Here is a 16,259-nt window from a genome sequence, read left to right as displayed (position 1 = left end):
TAAGAAAATACACAAATACATGAAAATTAAACAACACACTGTTCAACAATGAATGTATCAAATTAGAATCAAAAAAGGAAATTAGAAAGTATCTTAAGACAAATGAAAATGGAAACAGAACGTACTAAAATATACAAGATTCGACAAAAGCAGTTCTTTTTTTATTTCTTTTATTTTATGTTTTATTTATTTTTATGGTTTCAATTTGCATTTTCTTTTTTAATTAGCACAGTGTTATATTAGTTTCAGGTGTACAATATAGTGATTCAACAATTCCATACATCACCCTGTGTTCATTGCAACATGTACACTCCTTAATCCCCATCACCTGTTTTACCCATCTCCCCCCTCACCTCCCCTTGGGTAACCATCAGTTTGTTCTCTATAGTTAAGAGTCGGTTTCTTGGGACCCCTGAGTGACTTGGCTCAGGTCATGATCCCAGAGTCCTGGGATCCAGCCCCATATCGGGCTCTCTGCCCAGCAGGAGCCTGCTTCTCCCTCTCCCTTTATTTGTTGCTCTGCCTGCTTCTGCTTGCTTGTGCTCACTCTCTCTCTCTCTCTCTCTCTCTCTATCAAATAAATGAATAAAATGTTTTTTAAAAAAGGAGTCTGTTTTTTGGCTTGTCTCTCTCTCTTTTTTCCCTTGGCTTATTTGTTTTGTTTCTTAAATTCCAAATATTAGTGAAATTACATGGTATTTGTCTTTCTCTGACTGACTTATTTTGCTTAGCATAATACTATGTAGCTCCATCCACATCCTTGTAAATGGTAAGATTTCATTCATTTTTATGGCTGAGTATATTTGATTTTATATAAATGTAAATGCATATACTTATGGTGGTTATATAACCACTTCTTTATTCGTTCATTAATCGATACACTTGGGCGGCTTCCATAATTTGGCTATTGTAAATAATATTGCTATAAACATAGAGGTGTGTGTATCACGTTATTTTTTTAAGATTTTATTAATGAGAGACAGAGAGAGAGAAAGAGAGAGAGGCAGAGAGAGGCAGAGGGAGAAGCAGGCTCCGTGCAGGCAGCCGGACATGGGACTCGATTCCAGGTCTCCAGGATCACACCCTGGGCTGAAGGTGGTGCTAAACCGCTGAGCCATCCGGGCTGCCCTGTGCTCGTATTTTGATGGGATTGCATTGCCTTGGGTAGTGTAGATATTTTAACAATATTTGTTAAATCAATGAGCATGGAATGTCTTTCTGTCAATCTCTTTCATCAGTGTTTCATAGTTTTCAGAGTACAGGTCATTTACCTCTTTGGTTAGGTTTATTCCTAGGTATTATTTTTGGTGTAATGGAAATGGGATGTTTTTCCTAGTTTCTCCTTCTGCTGCTTCTTTAGTGCATAGAAATGCAAAATATTTCCGTACATTGATTTCGTATCTTACAACTTTACTGAATCATTTATCAGTATAGCAGATTTTGGTTGTCTTTCAGATTTTATATACATATATATGTATATATATACATATAATATATATATACATACTACATACTGTGCATGTATATATACATACATACTATATATATATATATATATATATATATATATATATATATATAGAGAGAGAGAGAGAGAGAGAGAGAGAGAGAGAGAGTATTATGTCCTCTGCAAATAGTGGAAGTTTTGCTTCTTCCTTGCTGATTTGGATGGTTTGTTATTTCTTTTTTTTTTTTTTCTTTTGGTCTGATTGCTGAAGCTAGGACTTCCAGCACTATGTTAGATAATAGTGGTGAGAGTGGATATCCCTGTCTTATTCCTGACCATAGAGGAAAAGCTCTCTTTTCCCCGCTGAGGATGATGTTAGCTGTGAGTTTTTCATATATGGCCTTTATTATGTTGAGGTATGTTCCCTCTAATCCTACTTTGTTGAGGGCTTTTATCATGAGTAGATGTACTTTGCCAAATGATTTTTCTGAATTTATTGAAATGATCATATGGTTCTTATGCTTTCTTTTATTAATGTGATGTATCATGTTGATTGATTTGCAAATACTGAACCACCCTTGCAACCCAGGAATAAATCACACTTGATCATGGTGAATGATTCTTTTAAAGTATCATTGGATTTGGTTTGCTAGAATTTTATTGAGGATTTTTGCACTTACTTTTACCAGGGTGAGTGGTGTCTTTATTTGGTTTTGATATCAGGATAATGCTTGCCTCATAGAATGAATTTGGAAGTTTTCCTTCCTTTTCTCTTTCTTGGAATTTTTTGAGAAGAATTGGTATTAACTCTTCTTTAAGTGTTTGGTAGAATTCACCTGTGAAGCCATCTGGCCATGGACTCTTGCTTGTTGAGAGGTTTTGTTTTTTGGGTTTTTTTTTTTTTTTTTAATTACTGATTCAGTTTCCTCGCTGGAAATTTCTTATGATTGTTTATATATTTGTGCTGTTGGTTGTGATTTCTCCTCTCTCATTCATCACTTATTTATTTGAGTCATTCTCTTTTTTCTTGATAGGTCTAGCTAGAGCTTTATCAATTTTATGATTTTTTTCAAAAAATCTTTAGATCTTAAATGAATCTCTTATACGGAGTATATGGATGGGTCTCGTTTTTTTTTTTTTTTTTTTTTAATCTACTGCCACCCTATGTCTTTGATTGGAGCATTTAGTCCATTTAGAAAGTAATTATTGATAGATATGTAGTTATTGTCATTTTATTAGTTGTTTTGTGGTGGTTTCTAAAGATTTTCTCTGATCCTTTCCTGTGTTTGTCTCTTTCATGTTTTGCCGATTTTCATGATGTATTTGGATTTCTTTCTCTTTATTCTTGCCTGTTTATTAGTTTTTGATCTGCGGTAACCATTATGTTTGTATATAACCTCTTCCGCATGTAGCAGTCAATTAAGTTGATGATTGTTGAAGTTTGAACCCATTCTTTTCTTCTCTCTTCTCCTTGTTTTAGGTATATGTTACTGTATTTCCTATCCTTTTATTTTTTGAGTAGCTTCACTTAGTTTTTTTACAGATTATTCATTCCTATTCCTTTTGTGTTTTCTACCTTCATACCTTCACTTTTGGTCTCTCCTTTCCAAAGAGTCCCCTTTAGGGGTGCCTGGCTGGCTCAGTCAGTAGGGCATGCAACTCTTGATCTCAGAGTCATGAGTTTGAGCCCTGCATTGGGTGTAGAGATTACTTTAAAAAAATAGAGTCCCCTTTAATATTTCTTGCAGAGCTGGTTTAGTGGTCACTAACTCCTTTGGTCTGGGAAACTATCTTTCCTGCTATTCTGAATGATAGCCTTGCTGGACAGAGTATCATTGGTTGCAGATTTTTCCCATTCAGCACTTTGAATACATTATGCCACCCCTTCTGGCTTGCCAGTTTTCCTTTGAAAAATCTCCTGCTAGTCGTATGGGTTTTCCCTCGTAAATTACTAAGTTCTTTTGTCTTGCTGCTTTTAGTATTTTTTCTTTATTACTGTATTTTGCAAGTTCAATTACAACATTTCTTGGAGTTGACCTGATTTTGTTGATTTTGATGGGGTTTCTTTGTGCCTCAAAGATCTGGACATCTGTTTCCTTCCCCAGATTAGGGAAGCTTTCAGCTATTATTTCTTCAAATAAATTTTCTGCCCCCTTTCCCTTGTTTTCTTGCTTATGTTCAGGTTAATTATTTTCCATTCCTCGTCTTCTAGGTCACTAAATTGTTCCTTTGCTTCTTCCAGCATGTTTTTCATTCCATCAAATGTGTTTTGCCTTTTGTTTATTGTGCCCTTCATCTCTGCTGTATTATTCTCTTTTTCTATCTTAGGGGTTTCACTCATGTCTTCCATTCTTTTCTCAAGTCCAAAGAGTATCCTTATGAACATTGTTTTAAATTCTCTATCAGACATATTACTTATATCTGTTTCACTTGGATCTTTGTCCATGGCCTTGTCCTATTGTTTCACTTGGGATATATTTCTCTGTCTCCTCATATTGTTTGCCTCTCTGTGTCTGTTTCTGTGAGCTAAAAGTCATATATGCCTTCTTCTCTTGAAAGTAATGGCTTTATGAAGAGGAGATCCTGCAGTGTTCTGCAGTGCAGTGTCCCCTGTTCAACAGAACCTGATACATCAAGAGAGTGTGTTGTTTATGTCTTGTTGTGTCTGAGTCACTTTTCCTTTTTGTGCAGTCATATGAACTGACTCTCTGCCGGTTGTTGGCTGGGCTTACTCTCTGTAGTGTTAGTGGGACCCAGGTAGGCCAGCTCTGAGGGAGCATGCCTGCCAGGGAACTTGGGAGCAGGACAGTGGTGTTAGCTACATTTGCATTGGGCCATTAGTCCTATGCCAGATTCCCTGAAGCATTGCAGTGGCTGAGAGCTATGTGCTGGGACAGCTGGGGGCACAAGGCTGCCACCACGGCTAGTTGTGGCTTGGACCAGCACATGCTAGTGACTGGGGCCACATGGCTTGGTGCAGTGTTAAGCACAGTGGCAGTCATATACCTTGTTGATGTAAAATGAACAAATATCTTTAGAATATCTTAGAAAAAAAAAGGAAGAGAGTTTTATTTGAGTCTAAGTGAGGGATACACAATCTGCATAAAGAAGACAGTGAGCCTGATAAGGAATGTTTAATACAGAGTTATATGTTTTTTGTTACATCAGGTGTTACAAATCACCATGATGAAGGACATTCCAGAAAATTATAAACTTTATCTTATGTTTTTAGTGTATGCAAGTTTTTAGGCTTCAGAGCTACGGGAATGGAACATAGGGAGGTTTTTACTCCTTTCTTTAGTTTGAAATGTTTCTTTTAGGTTCTTTGCTAATGAAACAGATGTACAATGTGTTCTGGGGGCAGAAATAGATCCCAGGCTTTGAAATTTGGTGAAGTCATTCCGACCTTGGTAAAAGTAGAGGTTCCCTGGGAGCCCAGGAGCAGAACCCACAAACATTAAAAGTTGAAAATTTCCAAAAAAAAAAGAAAGTTAAAAATTTCCTACATTTCTCACGTTAGGTCAATAATCTTTCCTCAGAAAGCACTGATGATCAACCTTATTTTATGTACCTCAGTGCGAAGGTGACTGGCTTGTTTGCTCTGGGTCCATCAAATCCCACATGTTAGATGTGAATATACATACATTTACATTTGACAAAAAAAATTATGAAAAGAGATATGGACAGTAAAAGAATTCCACTAACTACAATTTGAAGGAACCAATGTGATGTTCAATAGACTCAGAAGAAAATCCAAAGACTCTTTTTCATACATCTTAATAAAAGTATAGAGAAATTCATAATTATTTATGAGGAAAGATGGAGTTTATGCATTGAGCAAACATAATGTATATTCCCATGACTCGTTGGGGTGGAAACTTAACATCAAAGGAAACAAAATTCAGTCCCTGATATTAGAAGGCTTTCTTAGGATAAGGAGAAGGGACTACGAATATGCTCCAAAAACTGATATAACCTGGATGGGGACTTAGGCTTGTGCCTGGCAAGGAATGCAGAGCCTTGCTTGTTCATAGGCTGGACCCATATCAATTGACCTTGAGTCCAAGCTTTTGCAGAGATAGCTAGTGGGTTTGTTAGCGGGGTCTGAAAAAAACACAATAACTGATTAGAGTTGTCCAAAAATAAGTTTTTAAATTTTTGTTCATTTTAATTTAATTAGCTCTGTGGGGCAACCATTTCAATTCTCCCCTGAGTTATGATCATTCCTCAAACTTCATGAGTTTAAATGATGACCACTCTGGCTACTTCCTTATCTCTTCAGGTGAGGTAGATTTTCCAGAAAGAGCAGTTTCTGAAAATTTTAGTTGTAACATGCTTATGTGCAAAGCAAGGCAAAAAAGCTTTTAGCTTATAGGTCGCAGTAAGGGAAATAGAAGCAACATGGAATCAGACATCTTATTTCTTTTCCTGTTATAATTTCACATTCATTTCATTTCTATGTAACATTGGTGGAAGTCCATCTTCTGTAACTGCTTTAAGCTAAATGGGGACACACAATGGGCTTTGGAATGGAAGGATTTGACATGACGCAAGATACAACATATGGTCCCTTATGCTAACAGAGGGGAACTATCAGAGGTAGCTCCTTATCAGAGATGTTGGATATTTTCCTACATAGTTTGGTACTACATGACATCATTAATTTTATCCCCAAGTATACTTTTAGGAAAGGTAACAGTATAGTTAAACTCATTATCCCCTCTAAAATTGATCTGATATTGATGGGGGTATCCAAGAGAATAGATCAGGAAACTAGTCACAACCACCTTAGAAAGAGGGTTAGAGTAGTCAAGGGCTTCTTATAGCCAACTGACTTGCTGCCTAATTTTATCTATAAGGAAGAGTTAATATAGGTGCAGCAAATGGTGTCAACCACCATGTAGACTCTGCCTTAGTTAGTAAGCAATAAGGTAATCAATAAGAAGCATTTTTATGGAAACAAAAGAAAAACACAGGTATTAATGGTTGGAGCAAACTATAAACCCAGTGCCTGATTAACCTCGTGCTGCCAGGGAGAACATTTTAGATGTCAGGCTTGACGCAGCCTCAGATGGAGTGGAAGTAGGTAGTGGCAATCTGATGGAGTTTTCTGGTTTCTAGTTGAAATGTCTCTGGTAATCCTTTTGAGTGACCGACCCTACAGCAACAGGCACAGAGATTGTCTATATATGAACTATTGTGGCAATTTCTCTGAAGTTTACCTCAAGCTGTCTAGCTTCAGTCTGCAGGGCTGGTAAGGCTGCTGGGGACTCTGTAAGTAAGGTATCAGGCTGACATTTCCAAGGGACTCTACTGGCTTCATAAAGTCAACCTGAGTTCCTTAAAACTGTCTCGTCATATCTGAGTTTATGCATTTCTCCCTCAAATATGACATTTTCATCGAAGCCGTGGTAATATAACCAATGTTTCCAATGGTGTCCTGTTATACAGAGAAAAGATTTTTATTGAACTCATTAAATAATTATACTTGCCATGAAAGAAATAATACTCACTGAGAGTTTCTGAATTCTGGAGGGCTCAGGTAGGGAGAAAAGATAAATGCTTCAATTTGTTCATAAAGAAGTATTTTATGAAAATCTGTAAGTCATGAATACCTTAAGGGAAAAGATTTCCCTAAATCTGGAAGAGCAAACATTAGAGAACCAGCAATATTTTCAAACAAGAGTCATAAAAACCTATAATCATCTTCCTTAATTCATTTAGTCCCATGTTATGAATTTTTGTTCTGTTTAAATGAAGTTTTCCCATTAAGTTTAGTTTTGGAAATCCTTACTCAGTTTACTTTTATGATCTAAAGGGTATCAGAAATCTGTAAATCTCAGAAGTCCTTTTCATGAATCACCTTGAAGCTGAAACCTATTTTTTGAGAGCATCAGAACATTAGAAATGACAAAAGACTCAAATATGGACATGGTTTGATGAGAGTTCTTTACAGTGTTCCTAGGAATTTATGCATTTGTTTTAGCTGTTCAATTTGTTGGCATCTAAGTTTTCATAGTAGTCTGTTAATATCCCTTGTACTACTGTGCTACATCAGTTGTTACTTCTCTTTGAATTTTAAAAAATTCTCAGCTTTTAAAAAATACATTATTTATTTCAGTTTATTGAAACTTATATTTGACATATAACATGATGTAAGTTTAAGGTGGACAACATGTTGATTTCATACATTTATAGCAATATGGTTGCCATTGCAGTGTTAGCTAATACCTCTATCATGTCCCATAATCTCTCGGCTTTTTAAAAATTCCTAAAATTGTATAAGTAATAATTATACATGGGCACAAAGGCACTCCCAGCGACTATTCCCTCTGGCTCAGCAGAGTGAGTAGGCATAAACAACTAGCTCTCAGTTTTTCCCTGATAAGGGCCGAATTGTGCATCTAATGTCCTAACTCTTTCCCAGCTGCACCCTGAAGGTCAAGTCTTCCGTGTAGCCTGCATTATGCATCTGAAGAGACAAAAATCTGTGAGAAATAATAAATTCAGTAAAGTAGTAGGACACAAAATAAATATACAAAAATCAGGTAGGTTTCTATACGCTAACAATGAACTATCAGAGAGAGAAATTAAGAAAACCGTCCCATTTACAATATCACCTAAAGCAATAAAATGCTTACGGATAAATGTAACCAAGGAGGTGAAAGAGCTGTGTGCTGAAAAGTATAAAACATTGATGAAAAACTTGAAGAAAGCACAAATAAATGGAAAGATGTCTTTGTTTTGTGTGGTCCTGGTGAGCTTGCGAATGCCGATAAAGATTCCCAGCCCAGGGATCCCTGGGTGGCGCAGCGGTTTGGCGCCTGCCTTTGGCCCAGGGCGCGATCCTGGAGACCCGGGATCGAATCCCACATCGGGCTCCCGGTGCATGGAGCCTGCTTCTCCCTCTGCCTGTGTCTCTGCCTCTCTCTCTCTCTGTAACTATCATAAATAAATAAAAATTAAAAAAAAAAAAAGATTCCCAGCCCACACTCTTGACCTATTAAATAGAATTTCTGCTGATGGGCCCAGAAGACTGTTTTTAGAAGCTCCACATGAGTCTTAATGCAGCCAGCCCAAGGGCCAGCATTTGAGAACTACCGGACATTTTATTTCCTTTTTTTGCTAGTCTGTATCTTGTCTCTGGCTTGTATGATAGCACTTATAACACTTGATTATATTTGTTTAGTCCTTTGTAGTTCCAGTATTAGTATGATAAGCTTCTTGCCTGGAGACATAGCAGGAACCTAGACATTCTCACATAGACTCTGCCTTTCCTTTGGTCTTTCCCTTTGAATATTTTCTTTTCTTCCTGTCTTGTTTCTGCTTACCCATTAGCTGGAACTGACCTCTGGCAGTACTTTCTTCCCAGCCTAACCAACTATATGTTTCCTTTCTCTTTACAGGAATTTCCATTTCTAAACCTCAGCTGATCTGCCTGCAAGAAAAAAGAGAAATGCCGTGGATTCCAGATGTAAGGGAAATTCAGGATGAAGAGGACCAAAGCACTTGACCAAGTGAGTGAAGAAATTATGAAATAGTACATTTTCTAGGGTATTTTTTGGTGTGGATCCCATTTTATTAACCCTGGTGCTTACCTGGGGGATTCTTTTTTTTATTGTTTTTATTTTATTTTATTTATTTATTTATTTATTTATTTATTTATTTTTACAAAAGCTGAAGTATTTCTTCAGTTTTGGAAATACTGAAATGTCTCCTCCTCATTTTTTCTCTCCTGTTCTTGTGAGCCACCTCAAAATTTCTTGCTTTCTATAGTTTTCATTTTATTTTCTCCTTCAGTTGTATGTTGTGAGAATCTTTGATTCAACATCCTGATCTTCAACGAGTTCTTGACTGCTGTCCATTCCATCTAGGGAGGAGGATGAATGATTTAATGGGAGGAGAGAGAAATGAACAAAGGTTACGTGGAGAACACCAAGCGATGTGTCAGATGCTATCACCCAAGCTTGGAATGTCAAGGGGAGGTAGAGAAGGTGGCAGGTGCTGTGTTGAGAAATGGTGTAAAGCTTTAGGGAATATGGTATCTCAACTGGGTCTTAGCAATGAGTAAGATTTCCGCAGATGAAGGCAGGAGAGGAAGAGCCTGACACGTTACAGCAACAGTATAAGCTGTGGCCCTGTGACAAAACAGTGAGAGGCATAGGGGCATGAGATGGCGGAGCCAGGGGGACGTCTGCAGTGTTGACCAGATCTATGACTGGGAGAACTATGTCAGGCCAAGTCCTAGATCAGGCTAAGTAGGAATGGAGGCTGATGCTTCAAAGATGTTGCCAAACCAATGGGATTTCTGGGAATGTATCACTGGAAAAAAAAATCTCCATTCTCCTTCCATTCCCCTTCTTTTTCAGAGCCTTGTGAAAAGTGTTTGGGTTTACTTCCTTGTGAGATGGGACATGCCAGCACACTCTGGGATGGGAGTGAGTGTTATGTCAATGTGACACACAACTCCATATTTTTTAATTAATAGACTTACTTTTTTAGAATAGTTTTAAATTTACAGAAATCTTGAGCAGATAGCATAGAGGATTCTCCTATGATAGCCCCCCCACCATCACACTTTTCCCTGTTACTAAGATCTTGTGTTAGTGTGCTACATGTGTTGTAATTAATAAACTAATACTAAGACATTCTTATTCACTAAGTCCATAGTTTACAATGACATTCAATCTTTGTGTTGTATGTTCAGTGGAATTTTAAAATGCATAAAGTCATGTATCCACCATTGCAGTATCAAACAAAATAGTTCCATTATCCTAAAATTCCTCTGTGCTTCACCTATTCATCCCTCAGCTACCAACCACCACTACACTGGACCACTGCTATCCACTGATAAGTTTTGCCTTTTCTAGAATATCATATAGATGGAATCAGGCAGTCATACGTAGCCTTTTCAGACTGGCTTCTTTTGGCATCGGTGGTTCAGTAGAATTCTTGCCTGCCAGGCTGGCTTCTTTTGCTTACCAAAATGCATTAATGCTTCCTTCGTGTATTTTCATGGCTTGATAGCTCATTACTTTTTATCCCTGAATAATATCCCATCGCGTGGACTAGCACACTTCGTTCATCCATTCATCTATAGAAGGGCATCTTAATTGCTTACCAGTTTTGACAGAAGGCTGTGTGTAGCTTTTCGTGTTGACATAAGTTTTCTCTTTTTTAACTGCTTTATGAAGGTTATGATTGACATACAAAGAGCTATAGATATTTAATGTCTACAACTTGATGTATTTGGCGATCTGTATATACCTCTGAAGCTATTATTGTTGTCAGTGCCATAAACTTATCTATCACCTTCAAAAATTTCCTCCTGCCCCTAGAACCCAGCTTTGACTCTAAAGCTTGAATTCATTTTTTTTTTCATTTTTAAATTTTTATTTAAATTCTAGTTAGTTAACATACAGTGCAGTATGGTTTCAGGAATAGAATTCAGTGATTCATCACTTACATGCAATACCCAGCGCTCATCACAACAAATGCCCTCCTTAAGTGCCATCACCTATTTAACCCATCCCCCACCCACTTTCCTCCATTAACCCTCAGTTTGTTCTCTATCCTTAAGAATCTCTTATGGTTTGTTTCCCCCCACCTCCTGTTTCCTCACTTCCCATATGTTCATATGTTTTGTTTCTTAAATTCCATTATGAGTGAAATCACATAGTATTAGTCTTTCTCTGCCTTATTTCGCTTAGCATAATATACTCTAGCTCCATCCACGTCATTGCAGGTGGCAAGATTTCATTCTGACATGTTTTCAGTTGGGTTGGCAGATACCTAAGGAATGCGATTTCTGTATCATGTGATAAAACTATGTTTAAATTTGTAAGGAACTGCCAAAATGTCTTCCAAAGAGGCTGTGCCATTTTGCGTTTCCTCCAGCAATGACTGAGAGTTCCTGTTACTCCATGCCCTTATCAGCATTTTGTATATATTAGTTGTTTTATAAAAAAATTTTAGCCACTCCAGTAGATGTATAGGGGTATGTCCTTGTTGTTTTAAATTTCAGTCCCCTTATGACATATATGATGTTTCATATTCATAGGCTTGTTTGCCTTATCTATGTCTTCTTTAGTGAGGTATATTTTTTGGATCATTTCCCCATTTTAAATGGCATTATTTGATTTCTTCATGTTTCGTTTTAAAAGGTCTTTGTGTATTAGGAAATAAGTCCTTGTCTGATATGTTTTGTAAATATTTTTTTCCACTCTGTGGCTTGTCTTTACATTGTCTTAGCAGGGTCCTTCACAAAATAGAAGTTTTTAATTTTACTGAAGTCCCACTTCTCAAATTTTTATTTCATGGTGTTGTATCCAAAGAGTCCTCACCAAACCCAAGGTTATCTAGATTTTTCTCCTGTACCATATTTTATAAGTTTTCCAGTTTGGGTTTTACATTTAGGTCTATGATCCATTTTAAGGTAATTTTTGGGAAAGATGTAAGATCTGTATCTAGATCCTTTTGGAGGGGGGGCATGTGGACATCCGATTACTACAGCGCCATTTGTTGAAGACTGCTTTTTCCATTGAATTGTCTTTGTTCCTTTGTTGACAGATACTTGACACAGTCTCCATTAGTGTAGCTTTATAGTAAATCCTGAAGTCAGGTAGTATCAATCCTCAACTTTGTTCTTTGTTACCGCTAGGTTGGCTATTTTGGATCTTTTGACTTTCCTCATTAACTTTATTTTTTTAAAGATTTTTTTTTTTTGAGAGTGAGAGAGCTGGGGGGTGGTGGTGCTGAGGGAGAGGGAGAGAAAGAATCTCAAGGAGACTCCCTGCTGAGTGTGGAGCCCAATGTGGGGCTCAGACTCAGGACCCTGAGATCATGACCTGAGCTGCAATCAAGAGTCAGATGCTTACCCGACTGAGCCACCCAGGTGGCCCTCCCTATAAACTTTAGAATCCGTTTTTCAATATCCATAAAATAATTTGCTAGGATTTTGATAGGGATTGCATTGAATCTACAGATCAAGTTGGGAAGAATTGATATGTTAACAATATTGAGTCTTACAATCCATGAACGCATAATATCTCTCAATAAAGATTTATTTAGATATTTATTTTTCTTTGTCAGACCTCTGTAGTTTTCCCTATATATCCTGTACCTAATTTATTAGATAAGTATTTCTTTTGGGAAGGGGTTGTTAAAGTAAATGGCTTTGTGTTTTTAATTCTAATTCCAATTGTTCATTGCTGGTATATAAGAAATAAATTGACTTATGTGTACTAACCTTATACTCTACAACCTTGCTATAGTTGCTGAGTAGTTCCCAGAGTTTGTTTATTTATTTATTTATTTTTGTCAATTCTTTGAAATCTTCTCTTTTTATTGAAGTAGAGTCATGACACACTATGACATTAGATTCAGGTGTACAATATAGTGATCTGACAACTCTATATGTTATTCTATGCTTACCACGAGTGATAACACTATTACAGTACCATTGACTGTATTCCCTATGCTCTACCTTTCATCTCTGTGACTTATTCACTCCACAACTGGATGCCTGTACCTTCTGCTCCCCTGTACCCATTTTGTGCATCCTCCCCCTTCACTGCACAGAAACCATCAGTTGTTTCTCTGTATTTATGGCTATGTTTCTGCTTATTTGTTTTGTTTGTTAGATTCCACATAAAGTGAAATAATATGATATTTGTCTTTCTCTGTCTGACTGATTTCACTTAGCTTAATACCCTCTAGGTCCATCCATGTTGTCACAAATGGCAAGATCTGATTCTTTTTATGGCTGAGTAATATTCCATCCTGTGTGCATTTATATCTATCTATCTTTCTATCTACACCACATCTTCTTTATCCATTTATCAATCCATGGACACTTAGGTTGCTTTCATGTCTTAGTTAATACAAATAATGCTGCAGTAAATATAGAGGTGCTTTTATCTTTTCAATTCAGTATTTTCATTTTCGTAGGGGAAATGCCTGGTAGTAGAATTATTGGATCATATGGCCTTCCTTCATTCCTTCTTTCCGTCCTTCTTTGCGTCCTTGCTTCTGTCCTTCTGTCCTACTTTCCTTCCTTCTTTCCTTTCAGGATTGTTGACAAACAATGTTACATTAGTTTCAAGTGTACAAGGTAGTGATTCAACAAGTTTATACATTTTGCTGTGCTCACAACAAGCATACCTACCATCTGTTACCTTACAGGGGTATTACAATATCACTGACTACGTTTCTTATGCTGTGCCTCTTATTCCCATGTTGTCTTTGGAAAAATGTTTATTCGGGTCCTCTGCCCATTTTTTCATTGGATCATTTGTTTCTTTGGTGTTGAGTTGTAGAAATCCTTCATATATATTTGGATGTTAGCCCCTTATTGCATATATCAATTGCAAATATCTTCTCCCATTCAGTAGTTTGCCTTTTCCTTTCATAGATTGTTTTCCTTGTTGTGCAAAAGCTTCTGATTTCAATAGGGTGACAATAGTTTATTTTTGCTTTAGTTTACCCTGCCTGAGGGGTCATATTTAGAAAAATGTTGCCAAGGCTGATGTCAAAGAAATTACTGCCTATCTTTTCTTCTAGGAGTTTTATGGTTTCAGGTCTCACGTTTAGGTCTTTTGTCCATTTTGACTTTAATTTTGTGGATGGTGTAAGAAAGTGATCCAGTTTCATTCTTCTGCATGTAGCTGTCTTGTTTTCCCAACACCATTTATTAAAGAAACTGTCTTTCCCCCATCATATATCCTTGCCTCCCTTGTCATAGATTAATTGACCATATATGGGTGAGTTTATTTCTGGGCTCTCTGAATCTATGTGTCTCTTTTTGTGCCAGTACCATGCTGTTTTGATTACTACAGCTTTGTAGCATATCTTGAAATCTGCGATTGTGATGCCTCCAGCTTTGTTCTTCTTTTTCAAGATGGCTTTGGCTGCTTGGGGTCTTTTGTGGTTCTGTACAAGTCTTAGGATTATTTATATAGTTCTGTGAAAAATGCTGTTGGTGTTCTGGTGGGGATTGCACTGAATCTGTAGATCGCCTGGGTAGTAGGGACATTTTAACATTATTCATTCTTTCAATCCATGAGCATGGTATACGTTTCCAATTGTTTGTGTTGTCTTCAATTTCTTTCATCAGTGTTTTATAGATTTCAGGGTACAGATCTTTCACATCTTTGGCTGAGTTTATTCCTAGGTATTTTATTTTTGGCTCAATTGTAAATGGGATTGTTTGCTTAATTTCTCTTCCTGCTACTTCCTTTTTAGTGTATAGAAATGGAACAGATTTCAGTATGTTAATTTTGTGTCCTGTGACTTTACTGAATTCATCTGTTTACTTCTAACAGTTTTTTGGTTAAGTCTTTAGAGTTTGCTTAGCATCGTGCCATCTTCAAATAGTGTCCATTTTCTTCTTCATTACCAATATGGATGCCTTTTATTTCTTTTTCTATCTGATTGCTGTGGCCAGGACTTCCAGTATCATGTTGAATAAAAGTGGTGTGAGTGGACGATTTTGTCTTGTTCCTGATCTCAGAGGAAAAGCTCTCATTTTTTTCACTGTTGAGTATGATGTTAGCTGTGGGTTTGTCACAGACAGCCTTTATTACTTTGAGGTGTGTTCCCTCTAAACCTACTTTGTCGAGGGTTTTATCATGAGCAGATTTTGAGTTTTGCCAAATGCTTTTCCTACGTCTATTGAGATGATCATATGATTTTTAGCCTTCATTTTATTAATGTGGTGTATCATATTGATTGATTTATGAATATTGAGCCACCCTTGTATCCCTGGAATAAATCCCACATGATTATGGTGAATTATCCTTTTAATGTATTGTTGAGAGCCGTTTGTTAATATTTTGTTGAGGAATTTGCATCTATGTTCATCAAGGATATTGGCCTATAGATTTATTTATTCATGAGAGACAGACAGACAGAGAGAGAGAGAGAGAGAGAGAGAGAGAGAGGCAGAGACACAGGCAGAGGGAGAAGCAGGCTCCATCCAGGGAGCCTGACGTGGGACTCGATCCCGGGTCTCCAGGGTCACACCCCGGGCTTCAGGCGGCACTAAACCGCTGTGCCACCGGGGCTGCCCTAGATTTCTTTTTTTGTAGTGCCTTTGTCCAGTTCAGTATGAGGGTGGTGCTGGCCCGATACAATGTATTTGAAAGCTATCCTTCCTCTTCTAATTTTGGAATATTATGAGAAAAATAGGTATCAACTCTTTGTAATAATATATCTATTTGGCACAGTTCACTTGTGAATCCATCTAGTCCTCAACTTTTGGTTGTTGAGAGTCTTTTTTTTTTTTGAGAGGTTTTTGATTACCAATTAAAGTTCTTTCCTAGTAATTGATCTGTTCAGATTTTCTATTTCTTCTTCATTCAGTTTTGGAAGCTATGTTCCTAGGAATTTATGCATTTGTTTTAGGTTGCCTCCCTCTCTGTTTTTATCTTATTTTACTTTTCCTTACCTTCCCCTATGTTCATCTGTTTTGTTTCTTAAATTCCACACATGAGTCAAATAATAGGATATTTGTCTTTCTGTGACTGCCTTATTTTGCTTAGCATAAAACACTCTAGTTCCATCCATGTTGCTGCAAATGGCAAGATTTTAATTTTTGATGGCTGAGTAATATTCCATTGTGCACACACACACACACACACACATACACATATACACACTACTCTTTTATCCATTCCTCAGTTGATGGGCATTCGGACTCTTTCCATAATTTGGCAATTGTTGATAATGCTGCTACAAACGTTGGGGTGCATGGACCCATTTGAATCAGCACTCTTGTATCCCTCAGAGAAATACCTAGTAGTGCAATTGCTGG

The 16,259-nt window shown here is 37.2% G+C and overlaps 1 protein-coding gene and 1 long non-coding RNA gene across 5 annotated transcripts in view; one reads left to right on the top strand and one right to left on the bottom strand.

Moving 5' to 3' along the window:
* Window positions 1–7,490: 7,490 nt before the first annotated feature.
* The window catches only part of EZHIP (EZH inhibitory protein), a 104,008-nt gene continuing 95,239 nt past the window's right edge, over window positions 7,491–16,259 (bottom strand). For 2 of the 4 annotated variants that reach the window (XR_012026087.1, XR_012026093.1), the window contains one exon: window positions 7,491–9,317. The gene's annotated coding sequence lies outside the window, so the exon portion shown is untranslated. The remainder of the gene's footprint in view (window positions 9,318–16,259) is intronic. The other 2 variants (XR_012026095.1, XR_012026088.1) reach the window with 2 other exon arrangements.
* The window catches only part of LOC140627258 (uncharacterized), a 76,341-nt gene continuing 68,325 nt past the window's right edge, over window positions 8,244–16,259 (top strand). Inside the window, exon 1 of the long non-coding RNA XR_012026098.1 lies at window positions 8,244–8,964. This is a non-coding gene — a long non-coding RNA (uncharacterized lncRNA). The remainder of the gene's footprint in view (window positions 8,965–16,259) is intronic.

This window comes from Canis lupus, chromosome X (assembly GCF_048164855.1).
Source record: "Canis lupus baileyi chromosome X, mCanLup2.hap1, whole genome shotgun sequence".
Classification (NCBI taxonomy): domain Eukaryota; kingdom Metazoa; phylum Chordata; class Mammalia; order Carnivora; family Canidae; genus Canis; species Canis lupus.
Note: the sequence above shows the minus strand (reverse complement) of the source record. Positions and strands in the feature narration are given on the sequence as shown.